The following is a 15,885-nucleotide window of genomic DNA, read 5'->3' as shown; positions in this document are numbered from 1 at the left end:
TTTTAATTATTAATAATAAAAATAAAAAATATAATTTAATTACTTCTCTAATTAGTAATAATAAAAAATAAAATAAAATAAAATTATAATTTAAATAATTTTTATAATAATATATTATGAAATAAATATTTTAATGTGTTCCATAAATTAATTATTAAATGACTATTTAATTTATATTACTACACTAAATAATAAATAACACTGGCCAAAACTTTTATATAAAAACAAAAACAAACCACATAAAACGAACAAACAGTTGAACCTTGACTTTATGTCACGAGAAACCTCGAGATTGGCGGTGGGGTACGAAAAGCACCCGACTTTCACCGACATAGTCACTGTGTGAGTGAGGATATTCTTTTCCTTATGCTTCTATACTACTCCGGAGGAGGAATCACTGGCTTCTCTGAATGAAAGGGAACGCTGGGTAGACGATCTTCCTTATGGTAAGTCGCAGGTGTTTTCTGGCCCATCACACGCCTTGGAAAGCGAAATCTAAACTGCCGTATTTGTGCTTCTTCCGAGATAATTAAATCACAAGAACATCTCCGCCTCTGAGTATTTACCGATTCTGTTGCCTATGCATTTGAATTGAACTCGCAGCGAATCTTTATTTCGTTGACAGATGGATGGCATTTGCTGTTAGTTTTAAGATTCGTGCGAAAAGTTACTTTAAGTCACCTTTGCTTCGGTCCCTGAAGATACAATCTAGCGCCAATTTTGGTAAGAATTCCTCGAATATATTGTTTGACATTATGAACATTTCCACGTTTAAGCTGAAACTCAAGCAATCATTTGGTCATATTTTGTTTATTGCCAAGTTAAATTTCTCTATGGCAATACAACGATGCCATGATTAATCGGGTTATTTCTTCTGAGCTTTTAAGCACTTAAATGCGTGAAAGATTCAAATTGAAAAATACCTATTAAGAGAATACGACTACGTTCAGTCTACCTTTATTTTTCCTCAGTAGGGTTAGCCAACTTACAATAAAAAGTCTGCAATGCAAAATAGGCATCTTTAACTGAACTCTTATGGCGCCGCATACGCTTGGTTATGACTAGGCAGAGCAGTCTAATATGCACATGAATTATCTCTGTAGCATTAACAGAAAAGGGGAATGGGAAACGGAAGTAGAAAGGGGGCTACCAGAGTGTTTGGAAATAAGAAAAGTGTACCCACCCCACTCACAGCACATGTTATGCATATAAAATCAATTAGTAATGTACTAATGTAGTGTTATTCTTCAGGCTGTTGTCTAAAGGCAAGTAGGAATGCTTGTTGTGAAGACGATCCGGGTTCAAATCTCTGACATTAGGTTCCGGTAAAAGTAACATTTCAGATAGAGTGAAAGTTCTGGTGATTTCAGTGGTCGATTGGTTTAGAGGTCAAAGCAAAATACGATAAGATAATTTATTGATATTCAACCAGAGATAAGATAATTTATTGATATTCAACAAGAGACCACAAAAGCAGGTAGGAGGGACTAAATGTACAATGGGGAAGTGTTGAAGCAACTCTTAGATTAAAAACTTGTGATTTGGATACGATCATTATATTATGTCATTTATCTCGATGATTTCAGGGTGAAAAAAACGGAGTAATAAGCTTGCACTTCATTTTAACAGTGGGTCTCAGTTTGGAGAATTGGGGTTTGAAATCTTTTAGAGCCATTTTGAGGCATCAAACAACATTTCTTTGGGTCAAAACTTTCCTGCCTTAGTGTTGGGCCTTGTGATGTTGATATACACTTAAAGACCTTTCCAACGGCGCAAAAACTGCATTAGTTGGAGTTTATAAGCAAAAATTATGTCTCTTGCAAGTTGAGTTATCATGTTGATCACCATGGTATGAACCCCCATTACTCATGCAAATGGGGCTAGCCACATGTGGACTTTCAAGATTCAAGAAGACTCTAGAAGGTCCAAAACCATAACTCTAGTTGAAGGTCGGGGAAGTCAAACCTTACCCCTAGTTGGCTATTGGGCTATGTTAAATACTAGGCAACTAGGAGTTGTAGGGGTTCCATAATCCATTCTATGCTATTGTATGTTGTTGCATGGACGGGCAAAGCAACTTGGGGCTGGAAGTTAGAGAGCAAAATAGAGGGGGTTAAGGTTTTTTAGCAACATCATAGGCCACATGTCTTAGGTAACTCCATAGAGTACTTCTTCCTTTGTAAGTGCATATTTTTATATAAGAAAAATGAGAGCAGAGTTGCCTCTCCTTCTAGTTGAGTTTTCTCTCGTAAGGGTTTCCTAGGGCAAAACTTGTGTCTTCTGCATGGTGTGTGTGTATTTCTTTCTATTTCTCTATTTTCTCGCTTTTCAACTATTTAGTTTATTTAATAAAAAACAACTATTAAAGCATTTGAGATTAAAGGAAAATTAACCTACATTGTATAGATTTCAATAATTTTATCAGATATGTTGTGACGAATTGTCAAGTGGATATCCATGGCAGTTTACGTATCAATATGGATCCCTAACCAAAATGCTAGATTGGGGCATTCAACTAGGTACTCATGTTATGGAGCTGTATATGGAGTTTTAAGGATACATAGACACTGTTTGTGGGTTTGTTGAAAAATACAGTGTGAGCTGGAACTTCTTGCATAGGTTAAATGTGAACATGCAATAAGTGGTTTGAGACAATTCATTGGTGACCACTTTGGGCTCTTTATCTCCATTTTATATGAGAAATTTTGCGACAACTCTTTTGCATCTCATCTTTGTGGCATCTAATGCGAGCCTCTGTGGCCTCTTTATTTATTTGCTGTAACACCCATATGCAAGCCATATGACTCTCATTCTTTGTGGTATCTAAAGCAAGTGTTGAAGAGTCTAAAGCAATTATCACAGTGACAAGCGACACTCTTATAAATCCAGACTCTTAACTCTATTTTGCATGCTACCTATCTTTGTTATTCAAGCATTTAGAGGCTCTTAGTCTATTGCAGTCCGTGCTATAATCTGTGGAGTTTATCCCAGTCACATGTCTAGACCTAGCATAAATTTAGTCCGAATCCTTGAAGCCTGTTTGATATCCCTGTTGCATAAATATGTTGATGATGATATATTTCTTATTGTTGATGATGTAACTCCTTGTTACATTTTTTATAAGATTGATATATAACTCCTTGTTGTTAAATGATGCGTATGTCATGATGTTAACGACGTGTACTCTTTGTTAATAATGATGTATGACCCATTGATGATATGGATGATGTGATTGAACTCCTTGATAATATGAACACCTTGATGATGTGGATGTGAACTCTTTGATGATAATGTGGACTGATGATGTGGATTCGTTAATAATATGTACTTCTTGATGATGTGGATATTGATGTAAACTCCTTGAAGGCATGGATGATGTGATTAGACTCCTTGACGGTGATCTGAACTCCTTGATGCTTACTTGTTGATGATGATGGTGATGTGGACTCATTGATGACATTTGATGCTGTTGATGATGATGATGATGATAATGATGATGTGGACTCGTTGATGACATTGATGATGTTGATGATGATGATAATGATGTGGACTCATTGATGATGTTGTAGATGTGGACTAATCACAATTTTTTTTCCTTGCATGACTTTGAACCATAAAGAATTTTCCATTGGAAGCATCCATAGATTTTTCCTAACCAACACTTACCCAAAAAGGTGAATGTTTTTCAAACCCCACTCCCAAGAATATCTCAAACATAAATTTATCAAATATTTAATAAAATTGAAATTTGTCCATATATATAATTTTTTTTTTCTTATATTTTAAGTTTATATAAGTGTGTATATCCCTACTCTAGATTTAAACTTGTGACTTAAAAAAATGAAAAAAAAGTTCTTAACCATGAGTTTTATTAATTCCTTTATATTAAATAATAAAAATACTATATTTTAATAAAGTTAAATATTCTACATATTTATAAATTTTTGTTATATATGTAATTTATTAGTTATTGTTACACAACATAATAAGTCCATAAGTATATCTATTTTGGAACAAAATTTCCAAAATTTTAATTAAATTATAAATAGTTATTAGATGGATTGTAGAGATTTAATCTTCATAGAATATGAATATGTTCAGTAGTATTCACAAATGAAAAGGTGATATTATCATAACTAGTTGTCTTTAGTGAGACTTTTTAGAAGTTTTTCCGGTGGGTTTTTCCTGTCTAATTTATCTAAAATCTGGCAGGAATTTATTGAAATCACAAGCTTGATGGGTAACCACAATCGAAGCGCCATAGGGGTTTTGCAAGGGGTTGAATCCATATCTACAATAAAAAAATTAGTTTAAATAACACAAATCAAGATTTCACCTCAAATTTTGCCGCCGGCACCAAAAAGTCCAAAAAGTGGCACTAAAGACAACTCCTTATCATAGAAGTAGTTATACCCATTCCACCCTTTTAATTAAATTGATTAATTAAGAAAAAATCAAATGAAAAAGTGACATATGAAATACGTTATAATTTTTTGAACATGCAGTATTGATAAGCTCTGATAATGACCTATAATATTTTAACAAAATTTATTTACAAATTAAGAATATCTATGATAAAATCAAATTAAACCTTTATAATTAAAAATCGTATATATATTTAACTTACATATTATTTTTTTTTTTAAATTAATAATAATAAAAAATAAAATAATATATAATTTGCAATAATATATCATGAAAAATATTTTAATATATTTCATAAATTCATTTTCATAAAAATTATTTTTTTAAAACATATATATATTTAATTTATATATTAATTTTTTTATAATTAATAATAATAAAGAAATAAAATATAATTTAATTAATTTTTATAATAATATATCATGAAAATATTTTAATATATTTCATAAATTCATTTATTTATAAATTAAGAATCTCCATCATAAAATGAAATTAAAATTTTATGTTTAATATATTGTTTTAAATAATAGCCTTAGTCCACATTGAGTGCTATAAACGTGGTTGCAAAGTACATAAAATTGAAACTTATCCTAATATTCATATCAAAGAAGAAATACATATTATGGGACAAAATTGACAATTATCCCAATGTACATATTAGCTCATGAGCTCCATCATGAAACGGGTTGTTGAGCAGTTCCCAAAACACCATGGATGGAAATGATCTGCCATCTCTATGACAATATGAACATTGAGGATGAAAATCACTTCCTCTTAGAGTGCCTGCGTACAACCACATTAGATCTCAGTTTCATAATATTTGTTGCAATACTGACCTTCTTAGCCTTTTACGATGTCAAAATTATAGTGAGCTCAAGAGGTTTCTCTCCAAGCTTTTTGAGCATAGGAATAAAATCTTAAATCAAACTAAATAATTCGTTTCTTTAGGTCTGGTAGACCAAAGTTTGGTCTCAGGGGACGTTAACCATCATCATCATCAAATTAAGAATCTCTATCATAAAATGTAATTAAAATTTTATGTTTAATATATTGTTTTAAATAATACACTTAGTCCACACAAGCACAAGCTCAATAACAAAGGAGACCATAGACTTCCTAAGCTAGCTTTAAATTCCAGCCAAAACCACCTAAGGCTCAAACGAGGTTGGTATAAAGACACCAAGGCGTGGTTAAACTATTGGGAGATCAATGAAAATGTTGCATTACAAAACATTAATAACATTAAAAATATTGTTACTTCTAAGTTCAAAGAAAAAATGTGGTGTGAGAAAGATTTAACAGCTAAAAGAAAATTAAGATATTATAAAGAGGTCATCAACCCCACCCTAGAAGATCAAAAGTATCTCTTTGTTTTAACTAGCTCAAAGAAGAAAATTAATATAGCCAAGATTAAAATAAACTCTCATGAGCTCCATAGTGAAACGGGTCATTGGGCAATTCCCAAAATACCATGGATGGAAAGGATCTGCCATCTCTGTGACAATATGAACATCGAGGATGAAAATCACTTCCTCTTATAGTGCCCCGCGTACAACCACATTAGATTTCAGTTTTATAATCTTTGTTGCAATACTTACCTTCCTAGCCCTTTACGATGTCAAAATTATAGTGAGCTCGGGAGGCTTCTCTCCAAGCTTTTTGAGCATAGGAATAAAATCTTAAATCAAAATAAATAATTCGTTTCTTTAAGTCCAATAGATCAAAGTTTGGTCTAAAAAGACGTTAACCATCATCATCATCAAATTAAGAATCTCTATTATAAAATAAAAATACTTGAATGGTTCATGAGGCACAATACTTGCTAAGGTTTTGCAAATGGGGTAGCAAGCTAAGTGGGCTTGATTGTGGGGAAAAACTCCACAGTTAAGCGCGCTTGAGCCAGAGGAGTTCTGGGATGGGTGACCTCCTGGGAAGTCCTGGTTACCGGGTGCAAGCCCCGGAAGTGATGATTGATGCTATGTGATTCGTTCTCCACATTTCACTAGTTTCAATCCCACTTCTTCACCCCTGTGAGCATCACTCGATGCAATGAGTGCTAAGTGAACTATTCAAAAATCATGAGAAATTAGTCACTTTACGACTACCTCTCATGGAAGCTAAGTGAACTATTCAAAAATCATGAGAAATTAGTCACTTTACGACTACCTCTCATGGAAATGGTCATACTTTGAATGACTTACTTAACGCAGTTGAATCCCAAAAATGATATCTAATAAAATTTTATGTTTAATATATTGTTTTAAATAATACCCTTAGTCCACATCAAGTGCTATAAATGTGATTACAAACTACATAAAATTGAAAATTATCCCAATATTCATATCGAAAAAGAAATACATATCATGGAACAAAATTCTTGTAATTCTAGAGCTTCCAATTTCAGTGATTCTATTATTATTATTTTTAATTACTAATAACAAAAATAAAAAATGATAATTTAATTACTTCTCTAATTAATAATAAAATAAAATAAAATTATAATTTAAATAATTTTTATAATAATATATTATGAAATAAATATTTTAATATGTTCCATAAGTTAATTATTAAATTACTATTTAATTTATATTACTACACTAAATAATAAATAACGTCGTAGTCTTTAACGCGACTTTTTGAAAATCTTTCCGGCGATTTTTTCCGGTGAAAATCCGGCAGTAATTTATTGAAATCCAAGTTTGATAACTAGTTTCTGCACAATGAAAGCGTCCCAGGGGTTTTTCAGGGTGCTGAATCCGAATATACAGTTAAAAAACCATTTTAACTGCAACAAATTATGATTTCATCTCAATTTCTTCCGCCGATGACCGGAATCTCAAAAAGTCGCATTATAGACAACTCCACTGGCCAAAACTTTTATATAAAAACAAAAACAAACCACACAAAACGAACAAACAGTTGAACCTTGACTTTATGTCACGAGAAACCTCGAGATTGGCGGTGGGGTACGAAAAGCACCCGACTTTCACCGACATAGTCACTGTGTGAGTGAGGATATTCTTTTCCTAATGCTTCTATACTACTCCGGAGGAGGAATCACTGGCTTCTCTGAATGAAAGGGAACGCTGGGTAGACAATCTTCCTTATGGTAAGTCGCAGGTGTTTTCTGGCCCATCACACGCCTTGGAAAGCGAAATTTAAACTGCCGTATTGGTGCTTCTTCCGAGATAATTAAATCACAAGAACATCTCCGCCTCTGAGTATTTACCGATTCTGTTGCCTATGCATTTAAATTGAACTCCCAGCGAATCTTTATTTCGTTGACAGATGGATGGCATTTGCTGTTAGTTTTAAGATTCGTGGGAAAAGTTACTTTAAGTCACCTTTGCTTCGGTCCCTGAAGATACAATCTAGCGCCATTTTTGGTAAGAATTCCTCGAATATATTGTTTGACATTATGAACATTTCCACGTTTAAGCTGAAACTCAAGCAATCATTTGGTCATATTTTGTTTATTGCCAAGTTAAATTTCTCTATGGCAATACAACGATGCCATGATTAATCGGGTTATTTCTTCTGAGCTTTTAAGCACTTAAATGCGTGAAAGATTCAAATTGAAAAATACCTATTAAGAGAATACGACTACGTTCAGTCTACCTTTATTTTTCCTCAGTAGGGTTAGCCAACTTACAATAAAAAGTCTGCCATGCAAAATAGGCATCTTTAACTGAACTCTTATGGCGCCGCATACGCTTGGTTATGACTAGGCAGAGCAGTCTAATATGCACATGAATTATCTCTGTAGCATTAACAGTAAAGGGGAATGGGAAACGGAAGTAGAAAGGGGGCTACCAGAGTGTTTGGAAATAAGAAAAGTGTACCCACCCCACTCACAGCACATGTTATGCATATAAAATCAATTAGTAATGTACTAATGTAGTGTTATTCTTCAGCCTGTTGTCTAAAGGCAAGTAGGAATGCTTGTTGTGAAGACGATCCGGGTTCAAATCTCTGACATTAGGTTCCGGTAAAAGTAACATTTCAGATAGGGTGAAAGTTCTGGTGATTTCAGTGGTCGATTGGTTTAGAGGTCAAAGCAAAATACGATAAGATAATTTATTGATATTCAACAAGAGACCACAAAAGCAGGTCGGAGGGACTAAATGTACAATGGGGAAGTGCTGAAGCAACTCTTAGATCAAAAACTTGTGATTTGGATACGATCATTATATTATGTCATTTATCTCGATGATTTCAGGGTGAAAAAAATTGGAGTAATAAGCTTGCACTTCATTTTAACAGTGGATCTCAGTTTGGAGAATTGGGGTTTGAAACCTTTTAGAGCCATTTTGAGGCATCAAACAACATTTCTTTGGGTCAAAACTTTCCTGCTTTAGTGTTGGGCCTTGTGATGTTGATATACACTTAAAGACCTTTCCAACGGTGCAAAAATTGCATTAGTTGGAGTTTATATGCAAAAATTATGTCTCTTGCAAGTTGAGTTATCATGTTGATCACCATGGTATGAACCCCCCTTACTCATGCAAATGGGGCTAGCCACATGTGGACTTTCAAGATTCAAGAAGACTCTAGAAGGTCCAAAACCATAACTCCAGTTGAAGGTCGGGGAAGTCAAACCTTACCCCTAGTTGGCTATTGGGCTATGTTAAATACTAGGCGACTAGGAGTTGTAGGCGTTCCATAATCCATTCTATGCTATTGTATGTTGTTCCATGGACGGGCAAAGCAACTTGGGGCTGGAAGTTAGAGAGCAAAATAGAGGGGGTTAAGGTTTTGTAGCAACATCGTAGGCCACATGTCTTAGGTAACTCCATAGAGTACTTCTTCCTTTGTAATTGCATATTTTTATATAAGAAAAAGGAGAGCAGAGTTGCCTTTCCTTCTAGTTGAGTTTTCTCTCGTAAGGGTTTCCTAGGGCAAGACTTGTGTCTTCTGCATGGTGTGTGTGTATTTCTTTCTATTTCTCTATTTCTTGCTTTTCAACTATTTAATTTATTTAATAAAAAAACAACTATTAAAGTATTTGAGATTAAGGGAAAATTAACCTACATTGTATAGATTTCAATATGTTGTGACGAATTGTCAAGTGGATATCCATGGCAGTTTACGTATCAATATGGATCCTTCACCAAAATGCCAGATTGGGGCATTCAACTAGGTACTCATGTCATGGAGTTGTATATGGAGTTTAAAGGATACATAGACACTGTTTCCGGGTTTGTTGAAAAATACGGCGTGAGCTGGAACTTCTTGCATAGGTTAAATGTGAACATGCAATAAGTGGTTTGAGACAATTCATTGGTGACCACTTTGGGCTCTTTATCTCCATTTTATATGAGAAATTTTGCGACAACTCTTTTGCATCTCATCTCTGTGGCATCTAATGCGAGCCTCTGTGCCCTCTTTATTTATTTACTGTAACAGCCATATGCAAGCCATATGACTCTCATTCTTTGTGGTATCTAAAGCAAGTGTTGAAGAGTCTAAAGCAATTATCACAGTGACAAGCGACACTCTTATAAATCCAGACTCTTAACTCTATTTTGCATGCTACCTATCTCTGTTGTTCAAGCATTTAGAGGCTCCTAGTCTATTGCAGTTCGTGCTATAATCTGTGGAGTTTATCCCAGTCACATGTCTAGACCTAGCATAAATTTAGTCCGAATCCTTGAAGCCTGTTTGATATCCTTGTTGAATAAATATATTGATGATGATATATTCCTATTGTTGATGATGTAACTCCTTGTTACATTTTTTTATAAGATTGATATATAACTCCTTGTTGTTGAATGATGCGTATGTCATGATGTTAACGACGTGTACTCTTTGTTAATAATGATGTATGACCTATTGATGATATGGATGATGTGATTGAACTCCTTGATAATATGAACACCTTGATGATGTGGATGTGAACTCTTTGATGATAATGTGGATTCGTTAATAATATGGACTTCTTGATGATGTGGATATTGATGTAAACTCCTTGAAGGCATGGATGATGTGATTAGACTCCTTGACGGTGATCTGAACTCCTTGATGCTTACTTGTTGATGATGATGGTGATGTGGACTCGTTGATGACATTTGATGATGTTGTTGATGATGATGATGATGATAATGATGATGTGGACTCGTTGATGACATTGATGATGTTGATGATGATGATGATGATGATGATAATGATGTGGACTCATTGATGACGTTGTAGATGTGGACACATTGTTGATGATAATGATTTTGACTTGATAGACAAGACTCCTTGATGATAATGATGATATGGACTCGTTGATGATGTGACTTGATTGAAGAAGGGTAAGACCAAGAGGGAGCTGACACACTCTCAAAAGGTAAGTATTATCTTGATTGTTTCTATTGATTATTTCATTATAAGTCTCTTGGCTTGCTTGGTTGTTTTTTTTCTTCCATGGCCTCCTATTGAGGATTGCAGGTACATAATAAAGACTGCCAAGGTGTGACAATCATTGAAAATAGATGGAAGAACAAATTGATGAGCCTTGTACTCAGAGGGAGCAAACAAGATCAAGTCTGATTGAAGCACATTTCCATAAAGATGGCTAGAAGTTTTGAATACCGATGTTGATCTAGATATGCTAAAGATGAGTTTGTGATTTTTTATGTTATGTAGAGGACCTCTGTGTAAGAGGGAGTTGCTTTTGAGGCATGATCCCGGTGATATCTTTGGCACAATGGATTGCAGGTCCATCGACATGTCCATGATGAACGATTTGAAGAAGTTGCAAGACTCTAATGTTGACTTGGTTTATTCACTGATTGGTTCATCTCCTGAAGTCTATTTTTATTTGTTGGATTTGATTATAGTCTGCTAGATTCTACTATGGCTGTTCATGACTGCTTCTATGAGAAGCCACTTATTATCTATTGGATTCAACTATGGATATTGACATTCGCCTCTGTGAGAAGCCACTTATTGTCTACTGGACTATACTATGGTTGTCGATGATTGCTTCTTTTAGAAGCCATTGCTAAGGGCTATTATTGTCTGCTGATAGTTGATGATGTTTGCTTCTAAGAGAAGCCCTGGCTGAAGTTGAATGAACAACTAAATGTTGTTGTTTTTGATAAAGAACTGAGATCCACCATGGCTACATTTATGATGTTGAACTAGTTGCTGATGTGTTAATTTTAGGTATGTTCTATGCTTAGAGCAATTTATTTCAATTTTCATAGTTAGCTCCATATCTTTTCCAGATTAGCAATCACATCAACATTAAAGTAAACTGCAGATAGAACATAAGCATAAATCGCAGAAGACAAGCCAAGACAAGAGGACACAAGATGTGGCGCTAGCCAGGGACAAACCCCAATGTGGGGAAACCCTTGATCAATTCTTCTTATATGTTCTTCAATAGTTCAACAGAGAGACAGAGAGAGAGATAGTACGTTTACAACAGAAGTCAACACTTTGACTTATCTAGATAAGAGCATAGATCATCTCTAAGAAAATGATACATGAGATCAGTTGAAGACATGCTGCTTCAACTAATTCTCCAAGGTGACTCCTTCACCTATCGTTGTGCTGCATTTCATCATCATGCTGTACCTCATTGCGCTGCACCATGCTGCACCCATCATCACTATGCTGCATCTCATCACACTTCATTAATCATGACTGTACCCATCACTGTACTGCATCATGTGCCATTGTTGCACCATGTTGCCATCCTGACCTATGTGTTGGTTGCACCTTGCTTGCTTGTTGTCCCTAGGATGCTTTTGGTTGCTAGCATGCTAGTTGTTGCATGCTAGTTGTCCCTTGCATGCTAGTTGTAACATTGCATGCTTGGTGTATTTGCTGCTAAGTACCATACTGTTAGTTAGTTGTCCCTTGCATGCTGCTCTCCTTCGGAGACAGATGCTCCAGCTGTTTCGGCAGTTCTCGACAGTTTTGGTAGTTCCGGCTGTTCCCGGCAGTTTCGGCAGTTTCGGCTTTTCCGGCAGTTCCAGCTTTTCCGGCAGTTCCGACATTTCTGGCTTTTTTGTCAGTTTTGGCTTTTCCGGCAGTTCCGGCTTTTTTGGCAGTTCCGACTTTTTCGACATTTCTGGCTTTTCTGGCAGTTCTGGCTTTTCTGGCATTTCCAGCTTTTCTGGCAGTTCTGGCTTTTCCGGCTTTTCTGGCAGTTCCAACTTTCCGGCTTTTCCGACATTTTCGGCTTTTCCTGCATTTCCGGCTTTTTCGGCAGTTTCGACTTTCTATCCTCTGGATCACGGCAACGTTATTCCTTAGGATCTCTACTCCTACTAAAACCCAAAGACAAGTAGAGAGAGGAAGAGATCTCAAGTGTGTTGAAATGACTTGCAGGCCACTTCTATTTATACTAAAACATTGAGCACATGTGGGGTTTATTTGGCTGTTGGCCGACCTTGACGAATTGTCTTATAATGCAAATAAATTCATAACTCCATGAATACTTATCGGAATCGGATGATCTTTAAATCAATCCTACACCTCTCGATGAGAGGGATCCAAGAAAAATATCAGCTGCCATAAATAGGATGACCCACATGGAGTTTGGCCCTAGTTGCCAATTTTAACACTCCCTCTCAACTAGGGAGAACTCCATCCGTTGATCCATATGTCTGACTGTACTATCCCTGCCATCAATGCCCTGCATTGCTTTGCTTTGCTCTGATCTGCTGAGCTCTGCTCTTCTTTGATCTGCTGAGCTCTGCTTTGCTGAACCATGAGGAAGAAGAATTGATCGAGAATGTCTCATACCATTCTCTACTGACCCGAAGTCAGTTTCATCTGAAGAGAGTGTCACATCACTCTTACTGACCCGAAGTTAATTTTATTAATCCCATATCAATATCACAAGAGAGTGTCTCAAACCACTCATACTGATCCTAAATCAGTTTCATTGATCCCAGATCAATGTCACAAGAGAGTGTCTTAAACCACTCATACTGATCACAGATCAGTTTCATTGATCCCAGATCAATGTCACAAGAGTGTCTCAAACCACTCATACTGATCCCAGATCAGTTCATTGATCCCAGATCAATGTCACAAGAGAGGGTCTCAAACCACTCATACTGATCCCAGATCAGTTTCATTGATCCCAGATCAATGGATGTCATCCTAGCATAGGGAGTACGGTAGATACAGTGATGCGTCCATCGATAGTACTACTATGGTCCCTATCCTCATTTCCCTGCTCATTGATCACATGAGAGGTACTTCCCATGAGTCCCACACTGCATGGGTAGGATGCCTCAATAGGAGAACTAATCATCCTGTCCACAAGAGAACGAATCATCCTATCAGTGGATGCCACAGAGAACTAATCATCTTGGCCCACAGGAGAACTAATCATCTTGTTCCACAGTCGCCACGGAGAACAAATCATCCTGGCCCACAGGAGAACTAATCATCTTGTTCCATAGTCGCCACAGAGAACAAATCATCCTGGCCCACAGGAGAACTAATCATCCTGTTCCACAGTTGCCACGGGAGAACTAATCATCTTGGCCCACAAGAGAACTAATCATCCTATTCATAGCGCACCACCAGGGGAGGGTGAGTCGCCCTGTGGTCGTATGTTGCTCCAGTAAGTACCCCAAGCCCCCCAGAGTTGCTAGAGCTCAATGCATGCAACATGCAGGACCCTTATAAGAAGGTCTCTCAACGACTCCAAGTCGTTTGGGAAAGTCATAGATTTGACCTTTCCCCGGGGCTTTGACAAAATGTCTGCAACCTGTACATCAGTCTCAATGCGATGGAGCCTCCTTGCTCATCGACTTACCATATCGCAGATAAGGCAGTATCTGATGTCTATCTGCTGGAGCAATCATCGAATACAGGATTCCTCAATAATCGAATCCCCCCTCTGGTTGTCACAGAGAATCAGAGTGGTATTCAACATGTGTACAAACAACTCACTTAAGAACTTCTGCAACCATGCAGCTTCACACGAGATCTTACTCGTAGCTATGTATTCGGTCTCGGTGTTGCTTATAGCAACCGACTTCTGCTTCCTACTCATCCATGATATCGACGCAGAATCCAAAGAGAACCAGCATTGAGAAGTGCTCTAGTGATCCTCCACACTGCTTGCCCAGTCAGCGTTCGAATAATCACGCAGTTTCATATTTCCGACAGTGTATCTCAATCCATGAGAGATTGTGCCCCGAAGATATCTCAGAAGATTCTTGGCACCAAACCAGTGAGGCTCAACCAAATATGAGCTCACCATGCTAACTGCAAAACATATGTCCGGACGGAAGTTCACCAAGAACATCAACGCGAATGAGTTTATGCAACTTAGAGGCATTTTCCAAATTTGGTTCGACATCACTACCATATAACTTCTGAAAGTTAAGATCCTCGAGGTAGTCACAGGCTTGCAGTATATCATTCCACATCCTAAATCCAACTCCCTCTTACTTCTGCAAATGAGAGGGTCTGCACCTATGAAATAGGTCGTCCTCATAAGGTGCCGGTATGAGAGGTCTATCATCCACAACCTTCGGGTAATGGTTTGGATCGATTTCACTCCTAGTGAATCTCAGCTTCATCAAACAACTATCAATCCTCTCATACTACGCTCGGGGTGTTATGCTTCAAGCCATAGAGGGCTTTCTTCCACCTGTATACATGAGATTCCTGATCATGAATCTCAAACTCCTCGGGTTGTTCCAAACCTCTGGACCTGCTGCACGAGGGGAATGGTCCCCTTATAAGATTTTCCTTCGGTACATCTCAGACATGTACCTTCATGCTCTAGTTGAATTCAGACATCCCTATCACCATTTGACTCACATCAGGTAGGGCCCCATAGGTAGACCTCCGGTGTTATAGATGCGATATGTTAATTGACATGATCCCCAATGGACCATCCCGCAACTTGATACAAATTGCCAACCCTGAACCCATGAGAAAAAGCATCTTTGAAAATTATATTTTTTAACACATACCTTTCCATCGATGAATGCCACCTTTAAACCTTTGACTTCTATTTCCGAGATGGACACTATGTTCTTCTTGCGATCAGGTACATAAAAGAGATTCTGTAAATGAATCGAGTTACCCTTATTCAATTGAGAGTTAACATTCCCTACACCCTTTCTGGGATAGGTGGCATCGGCTCCAAGTATAATCCCACGATTGTTTCCATCTCTACCAAATTAGAGAGTGCACCCATCTATCCGATGAAGTGCCTTGAAGCACTACAATCCATAAGCCAGATTCCCAAAGAATCTGAAGGAAATGGCCAATACAAGATAACGCTTCTGTATCTTATCAGAAACAACATTTGATTCTCCATACTTGGGGTTCCTTGCTTTCTATGAAGAGTCGGCCATTTCCTTAATGACCTGCATTACCTGTCATTCCTTTGATCATTGAAGATATCCCTGGAATGATTTTTATCATCATCAAGTGATGTGTCCCTACCATTCGCACACTCCTTCGCATAATCGCTGAACTAGTTATCTG

The 15,885-nt window shown here is 36.8% G+C and overlaps 1 protein-coding gene across 8 annotated transcripts in view; it reads left to right on the top strand.

The window, feature by feature from the left end:
• The first annotated feature begins 352 nt into the window (after positions 1 to 352).
• LOC149256019 (fatty-acid-binding protein 2-like) overlaps positions 353 to 15,885 on the top strand; it is a 262,035-nt gene continuing 246,502 nt past the window's right edge. Inside the window, exons 1-2 of one of the 8 annotated variants that reach the window (XM_089460636.1) lie at positions 391 to 446; positions 626 to 723. The gene's annotated coding sequence lies outside the window, so the exon portion shown is untranslated. The other 7 variants (XM_089460634.1, XM_089460637.1, XM_089460635.1 and 4 more) reach the window with 7 other exon arrangements.

This window comes from Pinus tabuliformis, chromosome 7 (genome assembly GCF_031772625.1).
Source record: "Pinus tabuliformis cultivar Carrire ecotype Pingquan chromosome 7, CPIR1, whole genome shotgun sequence".
Lineage (NCBI taxonomy): Eukaryota > Viridiplantae > Streptophyta > Pinopsida > Pinales > Pinaceae > Pinus > Pinus tabuliformis.
The sequence above is the reverse complement of the archived record's forward strand: the minus strand, read 5'-3'. Positions and strand labels throughout refer to the sequence as shown.